The following is a 15,393-nucleotide window of genomic DNA, read 5'->3' as shown; positions in this document are numbered from 1 at the left end:
TGATTTTGAACATGATAACTGACAAAATGAGGTGATTGCAGCATATGGGACAGCAGGAAGGAACAGCAGTCTTTTCCCTGTGATCTCTCTTCAGGGAAAACATCTTGTTTCTACCATGGTTTCTAAGTCAGCTTGCATCAGAACTGTTTCTGATAGGGAGCTGCAACATCACATGGTCAACACATCTCAGAAGGTCAACAGTGGGCAGCTGGCAGCTGTTAGCGTGTGATATTCAGCTTGGTGCACCCTCATAATTCAAAAAATGCTTGTGCATTCTCAACTACCTCATCCTTGTTGGATGAGCTGCTGTGTGAGGGTGGCAACAGGCTGACTCCAGAAAGACTCAGCTTTCTTGGCATCTTGGAGACCTTCTAGTCAGTACCGGGAGTTGAATGTGTTGAGAAAAGCAGTTATATTGTGTCAGTGAATTGTCTACAAGGAACTGCAGCTCTAGGCCAAGAATCCAGAATCCACTTTTCAATTTGATATGGAATACCACAAATCATACATGGAAAAACCCTAAACCATGAGGATTACTCCATTCCTCCATTCTTCAGTGTTCAGCCTTGTTCTCTGCAGTATACTTCCTATTATTGTTTTCAGTACTGCTGACCATTATTTATTGACTTGCAAGGATTTTAAGTATTAGACTAAATTGGCGTTCTTTACTCATAACTGCCCAATCCCAAAGGCTGCTGATTGCAGCTATGCTCTTTTCTAATTCCTTTAAGTTATTCCTATGCTGTGGAGTGTTCAGCTTTATTATGTTATTAGTTAAATATCTTCAGTTACTCAGCAACACCACAGAAGTGCATGGCATTTAGTAAATGAATTCTTCTCCTGGTTTCATGCGGGAAAGAGTTCATTTTCCTCTCAGCACCTGGCACCATGCTGTGTTTTGGGTTAATATGAGAAAAACATTGATAACACACTGATGTTTCAGTTGTTGCTATGTGGTGTTTACTCTAAATCACAAACTTTTCTGCTTCCCATGCTCTGCCAGCAAGGAGATGCACAAGAAGCTTGGAAGGAGCACGGCTGACCTGAATTGGCCAAAGGGATGTTCCACATCTTGGAATGTCTTGCTCAACAAAGAAACTAGGGAGAGCTGGCCAGCAGCTGTTGATTGCTGCCCAGGGATGGGCTGGGCATCCGTCAGGCAGTGGTGAATGACTGTGTTGTGGATCGCTTGTAGAATATTTAAATTTCATTGTGTTTCAGTTATAAAACTTTTCCGATCTCATTTTTTCTTGATCCTCCTCCCCCAAGAGGAAAGTGGGGCCAAGGCAGCTGGGGTGTGAGAGAACAGCTGTGTGGTACCTCCTTGCTGGCTGGGGTTAAACCACAATAATTTTGTATGTTAAAGACATCCTGCTTTCATACCTTCCATGGTGCATATAAACCCCGATGTTTCCTAGTTCAGTCCCTATGAAATGAAAGCAGTTGCTAAGGTAGTCAATTAAAAATAACCTTTAAAAAGGTAAAGATTGCATTTTTAGGATAGGAATATTTTTAGGTTTTATTCTTTTTTCTTTTTCTCTTCTTTTTCTTCATCTGATTTTGTGTTTCTAAAAAGGTGTATATTTTCAGAGATGTAATCAAGCTAAAGAGCAATGTTTTGTTCAATTTCAGGCTTTTTCTGTAGGCATTTTGAACAGAACTATTGCATCATTGAATGGCTGAAGGTAAAGACTGACTCACTGCCCTGTTTTTATTGTCTAAGCTGAGTGCTATGAAAATAGTAAATGTTTGGTGCTGACACTAAAAATAACTGTTTAAAATCATCACCCCTTTTTTTTGCCCCAAATTCATCTTAGGATATTACAAAAATTATCAGATTCCATTTTGATTATGGTACCACAATGGTATTTGTTATATTTGTTATATATTCTTAATCTGCTTCTGTAGAGTTTCCATTCAACAATATTTAGTGTCCCTACACATTGCTGGCAAAGTTTGCTGTTTAGTTGTGGTGTGTATTGGCACCATCCTGTAGAACTTGTGTCTATTCTTCTTTAACTAAAATATTCTCTGAGTTCATTAATGATATAATTTATTTTTTTAAAAAGCCTAGAAATTATTAGCCATAAGACATTTTTTTAATGAATGTGTTATGGTCGTCATGGTCCCTTCATGCATATGCCTTCTTTATACATAGCCCAAACCTTTACCAGTCCTAGACCATAGCATGCTACATAGGGTAGTTAAAAAAATAGTAATGGATTGGATTCCAAGTATTGCTATTCCAGTTTACATCACTGAGGCTGTGACCAAGGGTCTTTTCACATAGCTGTAAAGGTAAATTCAGCCACATTTTATATGAAAGTTTTTTAATACAGTTTTTTTCTTCACTTTGCTTTAAAGATCGCTATTTCTGGAAACTCACTGAAATTTTCTTAAACTTTCTTTACCATTTAAATTACAATATTTTTGGCTATCAATTGCATTTAAGCACAATTCTACTGTAAAATTGAGGGAGAACAGGTTGTTTGCCTTTTAGATTTGCTTTCTATTGGTTTTTTATAGCTCTTGGAAGAAGTATTTTCAGATATTTGCTCAATTTGCTCTTTTTGACCTGTTCTGACTTAAGCAGAAGTTTTTGTTTGAAAGAGCCAAAATTTGTTCACATTTAATTTCAGCTTATATCACGTTACCAGAACTTTGTGTAAGTTGAATTGAAAAACCTCACTTTTCACTTTGGGAAGAAGAGAGAATAATGGAAAGAATCAAGGGGGGAATCTCTATGGTTCACATTGCTTAGGTAGTTGGAGTACTTACATCTTATCCAGTTTTCAGTTAAATATGAGAGTACAATCTGAATTAAAGAACCTTGCTGTGATGTCAATTCTAGGTATTTTCTGTAAGTGTCTTTATATAACAAATGTATATAAACGTATATAAATGTATGTACCTTTGTATGTTATAAAAAGTGACGAATATTTGAGAATCTGGATGAAGCCTCTTTAACAGCAACAGCACCAACCAAAGATTTTTTTTTCCTAGAGGCCAATTGCATTCACACCAATAAAAGACAGAAAATGATTGAGAATTAGTTTATGTCTTCATGGATCCAGGTTTGACTGAAGTCAGTGGAAAAACCCATGACTTTTAGGGAAGTCAGTATTTTAAAATAATGTTTAGTCAAATTTGTCCGATTTTTAAGACTAGGAGGAACCAATAAAATCTTCTGTGGTCTATTTCACAACGCAGAATGTAAAACTTATTTCCCTGATATCTGCACTGAATCTGTTCTGATTGCTCTTATATTTGGTGGAATGATGTGAAGTAATTTAGCTGTTGCACAAGAATGAATAGCATCTAGACCCCTGGCTGAATTGTGTGGGTTCTGCTAGGAGACAGGACAGGAATAAAAGTTGTAAAGGCATATTTTTGTCTTTGAGGTAAATAGATCTGACTCTGAATAAACACAGCAATCAAATCTGTTGAGTAGGAAGGTGCAATTTTTATGTAATCACTTTTGGAATAGAACTTCCAATATTCTATCCAGTTACCCAGTTTTTAGTTAAGTGAGTACAATCTGACTTTAAGTACCTAATGTCCATTTAAATTCTTTTCTGTAAAATAATACATTCAACATTCCCACTTGAACTTTCAATATAAACATCATATCTCATATCTTGTTGTTCTTACATTAGAAATTTAAATTTTGCTGTCAACTTTTTTAGGGTTTCACTACTTCAGCACTGTCTTCTCTTCCTGATCGCTTCTCAAGACTCTTCATCTCCTGAGTCTAATGTGAAGTGTGTATCTTTCTTCTTTCTTTATCCCTTTGTTTGGCTTGCTCTCTGGTTTCTGTTTGCCCACTGAAGATGCACTATGTCTTTCAAACAACACATAACTCATGCAGAACAACAAACTGCCATTGAGATTGAGAGCCCTGTGTTCTTAAAGTACTCTTTACACTTGCCTTCTCTAATCTGTGGGCCTTAGACCAGAAGTTAAAAACCAGAGTGCACCACTGCATGCAATTCTTCCTCTTTCCCACTACATTTGACAGGTAAAAACTGTTCATATTTAACTTTGGGGCATCTATTTTTTTAAGCATACAACTCTCAAAGATATATTACATTCCTCTTTGGAATCTGCTTGTCTGCCTCATTTCTCTACACTTGGCTGACTTCACCTGTTTTCCATTAACTGCAACATTAACTGATTTTCATGGTCTAATTTGCATAAACTGTCAATGGAGTTTTAGCTTTCCCTTCACAAAATTCAACATAAAGCTCTTGTCATAACTTCTAGTCTGTTTTCAGGCTTTCACATGGACCCCAATCAATTTCCTTACTCCTAACTTTGCCAATACATGCAGGGATACCTGGGTGAATTTTCTCTAGTTTTCTGACAGTGCAACTCTTACTAGGAATTGAAAGATCCTTTGTTCTGTAGTTGGTGAGTTTCAGCACAGAAACCAATTTTAACACCTCCTACCTTCACTATAAACAGCCCAAAACTTTCTTGCACCAAATATCAAATCAGGAATTTTTTAAAAATCGTAAAATATTAGTCAGTGGCTTAGTTAGGAAAGATATTTAAATTTTCCCAGTATTTATTTTCCAGAAAATTCTTGTAAAGGTTTGGATTGGGTTGGTTTTAGTTTATTTTTTGGTGTGAAATTTCAAAGACATGTAGTGAATTTGTATTTAACTGATGTCTTCCATGTGCAGGATAACAGTGCCAGTGGAAAGGAAGGGGAAATGGCAGAATATTGCAATCAACATGTAGTTGTTTATTGTACAGTAAATTCTGGTTTGTTTCTAGCGTATTTTTCCTGGAAAAGGCCACCAAAAACCTCCATACATGTCCCACATCACCTTGTCTTTTATCAGCTGTTGTAGTGGAGGGGCTGCCTTGCTCAGAGACAAGGTGTCACTGCTCATTGTTAATCTTTCACAATGTGAGCTGATATCTCTAAATCCCTTAAAGCCTCTGCAGGAACTCAGATGGTGTTGAACATCTGGGCAAGAACAGAGTGGTGATATTCAGGCAGAGGAGGATATTTTTCCTGATTTCAGCTGGGATGGAGTTATTTTCTTAGTAGGTGGCACAATGCTGTGTTTTGAATTAGTATGAAAATAAAGTTGATAACACACTGATGTTTCCTTTGTTGCTAAGAAGAGCTTACTCTAAGTCAAGGACTTTTCAGTTTCCCATGCTCTGTCAGTGAGCAGATGCACAAGAAATTGGGAGGGAGCATGGCCAGGACAGCTGACACAAACTGGCCCGAGGGATATTCTGTACTAGAGAACATCATGCCCAGTACATACACTGGGGAGAGTTTTGCCAGAAGCCACCAAATGCTGCACAGGTGTAGGCTGGGGAGTCAGTGGGTGGTGAGTATTGTGCATCACTTGGTTTTTTTGGGTTTTAATTTGCTTTCTCCTTTTCCTTTTAAAATTATTTTTACCGTGACTGTTATTGTTAAACTGCTCTTTTCTCAACCCACGAGTTTTACGTTTTTCCAGTTCGCTTCTTTATTCCATTGTGGGTGGGAGAAGCATGAGCATGTGGCTGTGTAGTGCTTGGTTGCCAGCAGGGGTTAAACCACGACAGTCCTTCTTGGTGCCCAGTGTGGGGCAAAAAGAGTTGAGGAAACAACAGATCTGACCACAGCACATTAAAACAGAATTGTTTTAAGCATTCATTTTATTAGCTCTATAGTCACAGGCCACACTGCTGATTTATTTGCTCTCAGATTTTCTGCACGTGTGTTCATATAATACTTCACTTGATGTGTGTGTTCCCTGTTGTGCTGTCTATCCTTCTCAAGGTCTGGGCCAAGGCTGTCATTTTGTTGTTCTATGCAATACTGGCTTATGATTAGATGGAATCACTGGTTGTGAAACTAATCTGGTACGTGTGATCTGTGTGCTCAGCACTGCTGTCACCTCTGTGTTTCGGGAGCCATCTATTGGGAACTATTAATAACTACACTCTCCACCTTTTCTCCTTGCAGAGACAATATAGGGGACAAACTTCCTCCCTCCCTCCAGGCTGTTTACTGTAGCATGTGGGATTTCTAAAGGTATTGAATATCCTTTGAATTACCTCAAAACAAACCTGCTCCTTCTGCTATGATTCAGCCTGCTGTTGAATTCGGTTCAGATCTTGCTTAGGGCTAAGCAAATGCCTGTAACATGGTACTCCAGAAAGAACTCCAGACAATGGACTCACATCCAACAGAACCTTACAGACCTCTGGTCCAAAGAAAAGCGCATTGAGTGGTGTATCACATCCCCTCTCATGCACCAGCCTCTGGAAAAATTGAACAATGCAATGGACTCATAAAAACTACACTGAAAGCAATGGATTGGGGGGACCCTCAAACTTTGGGTTACAAAGGCAACCTGGTTAGTCAACACTAGGCAATCTGCCCACTGATCTAGCCCTCCCTAAACTTTTATGACTGTAGAATGGGATAAAGTTGCTATAGTGGACATAAAAAATACTCCAGGGAAAACAGTCTGAGTTATTCCTGCTCAGGCAAAGGCTGATCTATGCATAGGATTGCTTTTGCTCAGGAGCCTGAGTGCCCTTGGTGGATAAAGAGGGAGGATGGGGAGGTCTGGTGCATGCCTCCGGGGAATTTGTTTTCGGGTAAGAATAGCAAATCAATTAAATTGCATGATGTTAATTGCTAGGTAACACTGTATATTATTACTTGGGCAGTGGCTGTATGCTCATCACACTGAGATTTGAGCCTCACTTCGTTTTGATTGTCACATTAATGAAAACTGAATTTTGATGAAACTGGACAAACACAGCAGTGATGGAATCAGAACTGACTTCAACATGCAACAATTCACACACCATCTTTGCTGCCGTGAAAGATTGTTATGACAGATGGAGCCCAATTTCATGGACCAAATGAACTCAATAAATTGTCCATTCTCTAAGAGAATATATCTGTGTGCACATACCCAAAAACAGGAAAGATGATAGGTGGGGTATTGGAAGGGCGGCATGACATACATTATATGGAACAAGTGATGTAGTACAAGTTTTAGCTGGGATAGAAATACTTTTCTTCTTAGTAGCTGGCAGGCACAGTGCTGTGTCTTGGATTTAGTGTGAAATAATATTGATAACACACTGATGTTTCAGTTGCTGCTAAGTAGTGCTTACTCTAAATCAATACCTTTTCAATTTCTCTTGCTCTGCCAGCAACCAGGTGCAGAAGAAGCTGGGAGGGAGCATGGCCAGGACAGCTGACCTGAAGTGGCCAAAGACACATTCCATAGGATGCAATGTTATTCTCAATATCTAAATGGAGAGGAGTTGGCTGTGAGCCACGGATTGCTCAGGGATGGGCTGGGCATTGGTCAGTGGGTGGTGAGTGACTGTATTGTGCATCACTTGTTTTCTTTTTTCCCTTTTTAAATTTTTTTTCACTATCATCATCATCATCATCATAATCATCAATCTTTTACTTTATTTCAATAATTAAAGCATTCTTAACCTGTGAATTTTACCTTTTTCTACTTCTCCATCTCATCCTGCTGAGGGGATAGGGGGGAGCAGGTGGCTGTGTGATACTTACTGTGTGGCTGGAATTAAAACACAACAGTATTCTAGACATGGAAGCAGGGAAGCACAGGATAGAAAGGTGAGGAAACAGCAGTGCGAGGTGAGGGTGAATAAGGTTAATTCATCTTTTGTGCGAGTTGAGTGGCAATGACAGGAACATGGGTTTGGATTTCTGTTTAGGAGGTGTAAAAATATGTGATGTAAGGGTTTGGAATCAGTACGATAGGAGATGTAGGATCATAGAGTATTTCAAGTGAAATTTGTACTTCCGCCCTCTCAAAGGGACATAAAATCAGGAGTGATCTATAAGATCATCTTGGAGACAACAGTGCGTCTTTGGAATATGGTGGTGTACATTTCTCAGGAAATATTTAGTCACCCCAAAATAGCACATATACAGTATCTAGAGGTATGCAATAAAAACAATGGGAAGTTGAGGACCACAGGCTGAATATTCCTTTATGAGGAGTTAACCTGCTAGACCCACTTGTCATAGGAGACAGAGTTGTAGAAGGAGTTGTGAAACCACAGTGTTTAATACAATAAACTTGGAAGGAAGATTTGGAAGGATTCTTGTTTTCATGATAAAATTTCAATAGCACAGCTAACTGATTAATTAATTAGTATTTATGAGTGTCCTTATCCAAGCATATGTGGCATACCAAGAATATTTGGTGCAAGAACATAATGCAGGATTGGGAACAGTTATGAAAGAAATATTGGTGTTGAGGGGGAAGAGACAACTAAAAATGTACTGTTGTGGTGTAACCCGGGTAGGCAGCTAAGCACCACCCAGCCACACGCTCAATCCCCTGCAGTGGGATGGGGGAGATGAACGGAAGGGTAGAAGTGTGAAAACTCATGGGCTGACATAAAGATGGTTTAATAGGTAAAGCAAAGGCTGTATGCACAGCGAAAATAAGGAGTTCATTCATTACTTCCCATCAACAGGCAAATATTTTGCCGTCTCCAGGCAAGCAGTGCTCCATCACGCATAATGGGAAGACAAATGGCAACACTCTGATCTTTCCTCTTTCTCCTTCTTTCCCCAGCTCTGACTGCTCAGCAGGATGCCATATGGTATGGACATCCCTTTGGTCATTGGGGTCAGCTGTCCTGGCTCTGTCCTATCCCAACTTCTTCCACACTTTCAACCTACTCATGGGCAGGGCCGTATGAGAAACAAAAAAAGCTTCAATATCATGCAATTGCTGCTCAGCAGTATTGAAAACTTTGGTGTATTATTGACACTGTTTTGGTCACAAATCCAAAGCATGGCACCGTGACCTATTATGAAGAAAATTAACTCTCCCTTAGCCCAAACAATGAGTACTTATAAAATTTTAATCTTATTAGATGCTAGTGGAACATCTGTAAATAATGAATATTCATAAAAATCGTGGACTTTTCTCAAGCAGTTTCTCAAGACTCAAATTTTTCTCCCATTCCAAAAGGGGAAATAGACAAACAGATTTTGCATTTCTATCAAAGATATTAACTATTGACCAAACCTAGTCTGCTGCTTGTTTTAATCAAAGAGAACTGTTATACTGTACCTTGGAACTCTTTGGATCATGCTAACTTTAGATATATTGTCTAGCTGCAGATGGTTCATTTTATTTAGAATGCAGAAATAGAAGGCATTCATTTAAATGCAAATTTGCAACTATGTCCTATGGAATTTCCTCTCACTGAACAGTGTTTTTGTAACTGGAAAAATACTGACACTCATGTATGCCTGCCCCTATTTTGCTGCAGTAAAGTGCAAGAGCTGTTAACCATTATAATTTGTGACAAACAACTGCCAAAAAGAAATCTTACATTAAACATCTTGACATACTGATGTATGAGTGGGGGATATCTGCCCAGCTTAATGTTTTAATTAAAGCAAAACATTAGAATATTAGCTTTTTGTAGAATCAAAAATTCACATTCTCTGGATTTTTCTTGACTGATGCAGAGGTTTTCAAAAGATGATAACCAAATTTAATATTTCATGACAGATAATTTGCATATTTTCAAAGTCCCACCTTCTCACAGTTGTCAGATCTTTCATACTTCTTTCAAACAATGTCATGAGTCTCATTGCTTTAACAAATATTAACCAGATTACATCACATCATCTGTTTCTCTGTTCATGTGGTATCAGCTTTGAAAAACGAATCTCTGAACCTCAAGTTATTGTGACATTGATGTTTTCAAAGAGAGTGTCTAGGTGTTTGTTTTGTTGGTCTCATCTGTATTGGGTTTCTTGTTTGGTTTATCTTATTTTGTTTTTCATCTGAAACAGGAGTCATGAGGCAGCTAGCACCTTTAGGACAAGTATGATCAGTATCATGTGATGTCAGCCTTGCTTCAAGCTTCACTTTTCTTTTATCAGTCTGCAAAAAAGTCCCCTTACGGATTCTACAAAACTATACAAGAATGAAGCATGAAGTGTCTATAATGAAGTGTCTATCTGGTCGTGCGGTGGTCTGGGTTCTGATCTTAGACTCACTAAGAAATATTTATTTTGTTTATTTTCTTACTTTGGTTTAATTTCAATTGCATAAGATTCCTTACTTCTGGAATAAACTGCAGCACCTAGTCCTGCAGATAAACCTTAACATACCACTCTAGTCAAAGCTACACTGGGCCTGTAATCTAAGCATATATTTATGAACTTGGCAGAATTATAGCCCATAACTGTGTAAGAAATAATATGTTGAAAAATGCTGTTAAGCATTACATTCTTTCATCCCTTTCCCCTTATATTTCAAGCATACAATCAATTTGCTGTCCACAAAATCTTTTACGTATCACTCATGAATATAGTTTGGTTGGTTTCTGTGTCCATGGAGTATTTGTAAGGAGTAATGATATTTTTTATAATGTCCCAGCTTTGTTCTGAGAATTAAATAGCATAGAATGCAATAAATCATACACCAATTAAAATTCGAGGTGTTAAGATTAGCTAGATGTTCTCCAAATGTTCCCCATTTTCCCCTTTCTGCTTTTTCTTCTTTACTGTAACATCCTTTTCTTTAACCTGTGAAGTGCTCCTGTTTGATTTTTTTGAGCCATGTCCTACAGGAATTTTGATTTAAAAGTTCTAAACTCCCTTTTTGACGTCAGTAGCAAATGTAATCAATGAAGCAGAGCTTGACACCAAAACTTTGCTACCTCTCCAGAGATGTTTCCCTCTAACACTCCTCAGTGTGGATCAGAAGGACCATACATACTCTAGTAACTTCCCAGGTTATCCCTCACACAGCTAAGAATGGAAGGAATCTCTCTCCTCTGCCAGTACATGTGTCTTTGGACTCTCTCCGAGTCTATCATGCACCTCTTTAGAGTAGTCAGTGAAAGAGTAGCACATGCTGTACAAAACACTCACTCTGTTGTTTCCTGAGCAAGCTACACTTTACACCAGTGTCACAGACATCTTTTCATAAAAATCCTTTCTTTAGGATTTTTCCCCCTTCTGAGAAGCTGTGGCCTCAGCAACAAAATGTAAACAATGGTTATCTGCTGCTGTGGAATGCAACAGGTGGATCCATGATTGGTCCCCTGTGGATGTTTGGATTTACTGACCACGCACGGCAGAGCTGGGTCTCACTCTCTGCTGGGACACAGACCTTTGTTTTCATTCTTTTCTATTCTTAGCTCAGCTAGCTTCTGAGAACTTTTCCTTCTATTCTTTTTAGTATAGTCATAATGTAATATATATCATAAAATAATAAATCAAACCTTCTGAACATGAGGTCAACATTCTCGTCTCTCTCTTCATCCTGCAACCCTTGTGACCACTGTGACACACCAGTGTACTTGTTTATGCTTATTATTTATTCTAAATTTTTATTGAAGAAGATCAGATTTTATTAGTGCACATTGTCCCCATGTAAGAGAAAGCCTATGCTCTGATGAATTTACAGTCAAAATAGACAAACTAGGGTGGGGAACAGAACTCACTTTTAGCATATGAACACAACAATCCTCCTAAGAGGTCCGCATCTCCACCTCCTTCTCTTATTTTGTACAACACGTATTGTGTCATATGTGTTAATCTGTGACAGTGCCATCAAAAATTCAGAGCATCGATAAAAATCCAGACATTGGGGTCCATGTTTCCTGCACATACTGCTTTTGAAAGAAAGGGAAAATTATGCAAAACCTCATCTTTTGATGGTTAGTTAAGCTACAAAGGCAAGAAAATCCAATGAGAATTCTCTTTTGACCAAAAAAAATCTATTTTACCATGACAGAGTCTTTTAATTGCTGGAGCATATATTGGTTCAAGAAAATCATCTTGAAAGTGAAGTCTCTTTCACGTATGTTAAAACATGCAGATCTGTCTATAGAAAACTGTGACAGCCCTGCAAGGCACCACTTTGCATTTTTTAGCTACTATCAGCCTATGAAAATGCAATCTTGAGCTATTAGCTAGAACCCTCCTATAAGAGGTAAGCCACTTCTTTTGATCATATTGCTTTGGATGAAGTACAGCACCCACATCCATCTCTTGGAAGGCTAGGTCCCTAGGATCTTGCCTAGCTTTCCTAACAACCTAAAATATATCTAATTAGGGAAATGTCTTGGGGAAACATCAGACAGCTTTGAGCTGAAGAACTCATGATAAATGAAGGATGTGGAAAAACTTGGAAAGGGTCTGGCAGAGTGATGCTAAAATGGTGTAGGGCCTAGAGCACATGATCTGCAAAGGACATGTTTAGTCTGGTAAAGGGAAAATGAAAACCAGTATGTAACAATCTCCAGGAGTACTTCCAATAACTCTTTTTCATTTTTTCTTTTTTTTTCTCTTTTTCTTTTTAATTTTTTCTTTTTCTCTTTCTTTTTCTTTTTTTCTCTTTTTCTCTTTTTCTCTTTTTCTCTTTTTCTCTTTGTCTCTTTTTCTCTTTTTCTCTTTTTCCTTTACTTTTTCTTCTGATTCTGCTTTTTCATCTTTTGCTGCTGCTTCATGTACTGATTCTGCATCTGATTCTTCTTCATATCTTCTGCTTCTACTTATTTTGTTTCTTCTGCTTCTGCGTTTTCCTCTCCTCCTGCTTATTCTGCTTATTCTGCTGCTGCTTCTGCTGCGTTTTTGCTCCCTTTTCTCCTTCTGCTTCTTTTGCTTCTGCTTCATCTGCTGCTGCTGATTTTGTTTCTTCTTTTTCTTCTTCTTCTTCTTCTTCTTCTTCTTCTTCTTCTTCTTCTCCTTCTTCTCCTTCTTCTGTCTCCTCCTCCTCCTCCTTCTCCTCCAGCAGATGTTATGCCAACAAACCAGTATCTTTAGTGTGTTGGTTTTTGGGGTTTTTTTAATGTGAACAAGGCTTATACCATTCCTTTCTTGATCTGCCCTTACCAGATGAAACATTCCAAATACCTTTGATCTATCCTGCTGTCTACTCAAAAGAATCTGTAATTCTCTGGAGGGAAAAATTAAATCATTTATACAGTTTAAAATCACTATGTGTAGGCAAAGAGTATTAGAATCACTGTGAAACACACATAAATTAAAATTGTAAATGCAATTATTTGTTTCTTATTTAGATGGGGTTTTTTAAAATCCCATGCACTAGTTTTGCTTTCATGAGTGGATAACCTGGACAAGGATTATCTAGAGCATTATGATGGTGGATAGAACTGCCTTCCAAAGGGACCCTAGCAGACTGGAGAAATTACACAGGCTCCAAGACCACATGGCCATGACTGATAGTGCCTTGACAGAGCCTTTTCTGGGAACTAGTTGGCCTTTACCTTCTCAATCCAATTCACTGTGAGGACCATGGAAAGTACATTCAGGTACCTGTTGGCACACTGAGCTGGTTTGGGCTGAGACACAGCTATTTTTTTTCCTGGGAGGTTATGTGGTGCTCTGCTTTGGATTTGTGACTAAAACAGTGTCAATAATACATGAAACTTCTGTTACGGCTGAGCAGCACTTACACAACACCAAGGCCTTTTCTGTTTCTCACACAGCCCTGCCAACGAGTAGCCTGAGGGTGTGGAAGGAGTTGGGAGAGGACAGAGCCATGACAGCTGACCCCAGTCACCAAAGGGATGTTCCATACATATGGCATCATGCTCAGCATAAAAATCCAGGGAAAAGGAGGGAGCGTGGACATTCAGATTTACTGTCTTCGTCTTTCCAAGTAACCCTTCTGTGTCATTAAACCCTGCTTTCCTGGAAGTGTCAAAATGTCTGCCTGTAGACTGCAATTAATGAATCAATTCCTTATTTTTCATTTGCTCATGAATGCAGTTTTTGCTTTATCCTCTTTCTATTCCCTTTCTCTTTTCAAATTTCTTGTTACTCATTCTGCCTGTGGGGAGTAAGAACCATCTTTTGATTCTCATGTTTTTTCTGCAGTGTAAAAGAAAGTCTCTTGTATCTGCACTTGCTTTTATGATTCCTTCACAGTCAAAGCGTCGTAAAGGGAACTCAGTATACATCCAAATCAGACAATCTATCTCTGATAAAACTTTAGCCTTTCAAGAAGGAAGCAATTTGTCCTTTCCAAGTGTAGCTACTTGTGAAATGACTGGAGGTTAACTTCAGTTGAGTAGCCAGATATTAGAACAGAGGTAACTTTAAGAATGAAATGACACGTATTTATGGATGCATTATGAAATTCAAAACCAGGAGGAAAATGCAAGTAAAATGTGATTATGGTAATTTCAGCTATGTAAACTGTATTTGTAACTGAAGAGATGTAAATTTAAGAAGGCGATAACCTCAGGTAAGCATATCTTAATACATCTTTTTTATAAATGTCTCATAAAAATATATATTTCTACAGCAGTGATCTTGACAGTGAGATTGCTATGCATTGAGGAGTTAGTGATGCACACAACAGGTTCCTGAATAGGGCCAGGTTTGTGGTGTGCCACACACACAGAGTGGCCTTCAGGCTTGTGTTGGACACAAATTCCTCGGACACAGAAGAACCATTGCATCAGATGAGCCTCCAGGCAGCTTCCACTTGGTACTGGCTACCTGTGTGGCTTTTCTTCTCTCTTACTGCACACCAAGAAGTTCTCATGGGAAAACTCCAAAAGAGTAGCGAGCAAGGTTTATTTTATTCTAGCATGTTTCAGATATTTTTACAGGCTCAACAAAAGTCTGCGAGACATACAGGTGACTAGAGGTTCCCTCAAACAGTTGCACCATCTAAAAGGTCTTTGTATTTGCAGTAATATCCTGCAGAATTATGCATTTAGAATTTTGGGGATTCTCTAAACATTCATTGGCTTTGTCTTTGTGAGATCACTTTCTTGCTGGAGAGTCCACCAGCATAGTACACAACAAACAACATCAGTCATTCCATTTCAGTTTTTTCTAACAAACTTTGGGGAGCAAATAATAAAAGTTTAGACATAATAAATACTTCTGCTAGTCACACACCGTAGAAGTATTTCACAGATCTTTTGTGTGCCTTTTATTTTAAATTTTAGCATGTGTTCTGTCTCTAACAGTTAAAGTTCTGCCTCTCATGTCTCTCTCATACTATCTGTTCAAAGAAGTAAGCAAAAGTACTTTCCTTTTGTATTTAATTGTTCTGTTCTCTTTTGTTAAACCTGACTTTAGTCAAAATCAATCCAGTCTAAATTCTGTCAATAACAGGAGATGTTTGCCTCCAGACCTTGCATTAAAATATTCTTTGAAATAGCAAAAACTGCATAAGTTCAGACACTTTGCAGAACTTTCAAGGCAGCCCACAAAGACTCATTCAAAGGCACTGAGGCGTAAATAACCACTGGGATTTTTTCTATCCTTTTACATAAGTGTGGAAATTCTGGTATATGACAAAAGACAAGTTGTGTATGCTATCCTGTAACTTTTAAGATTATTAATTAGGCGTGATT

General features: G+C 38.3%; 1 protein-coding gene and 1 long non-coding RNA gene across 12 annotated transcripts in view; one reads left to right on the top strand and one right to left on the bottom strand.

Moving 5' to 3' along the window:
• Positions 1-15,393, bottom strand: part of LOC135451757 (trypsin-like) — a 67,942-nt gene that overhangs the window by 30,080 nt on the left and 22,469 nt on the right. The window lies entirely within an intron of this gene.
• LOC135442531 (uncharacterized) lies at positions 5,210-14,267 on the top strand. The gene is made up of 4 exons (XR_010438678.1): positions 5,210-5,351; positions 5,975-6,043; positions 7,183-7,350; positions 14,210-14,267. It is a non-coding gene; the product is annotated as an uncharacterized LOC135442531 (long non-coding RNA).

This window comes from Zonotrichia leucophrys, chromosome 1, assembly GCF_028769735.1.
Source record: "Zonotrichia leucophrys gambelii isolate GWCS_2022_RI chromosome 1, RI_Zleu_2.0, whole genome shotgun sequence".
Taxonomy (NCBI): domain Eukaryota; kingdom Metazoa; phylum Chordata; class Aves; order Passeriformes; family Passerellidae; genus Zonotrichia; species Zonotrichia leucophrys.
This window is presented reverse-complemented; position numbering and strand designations above follow the sequence as displayed.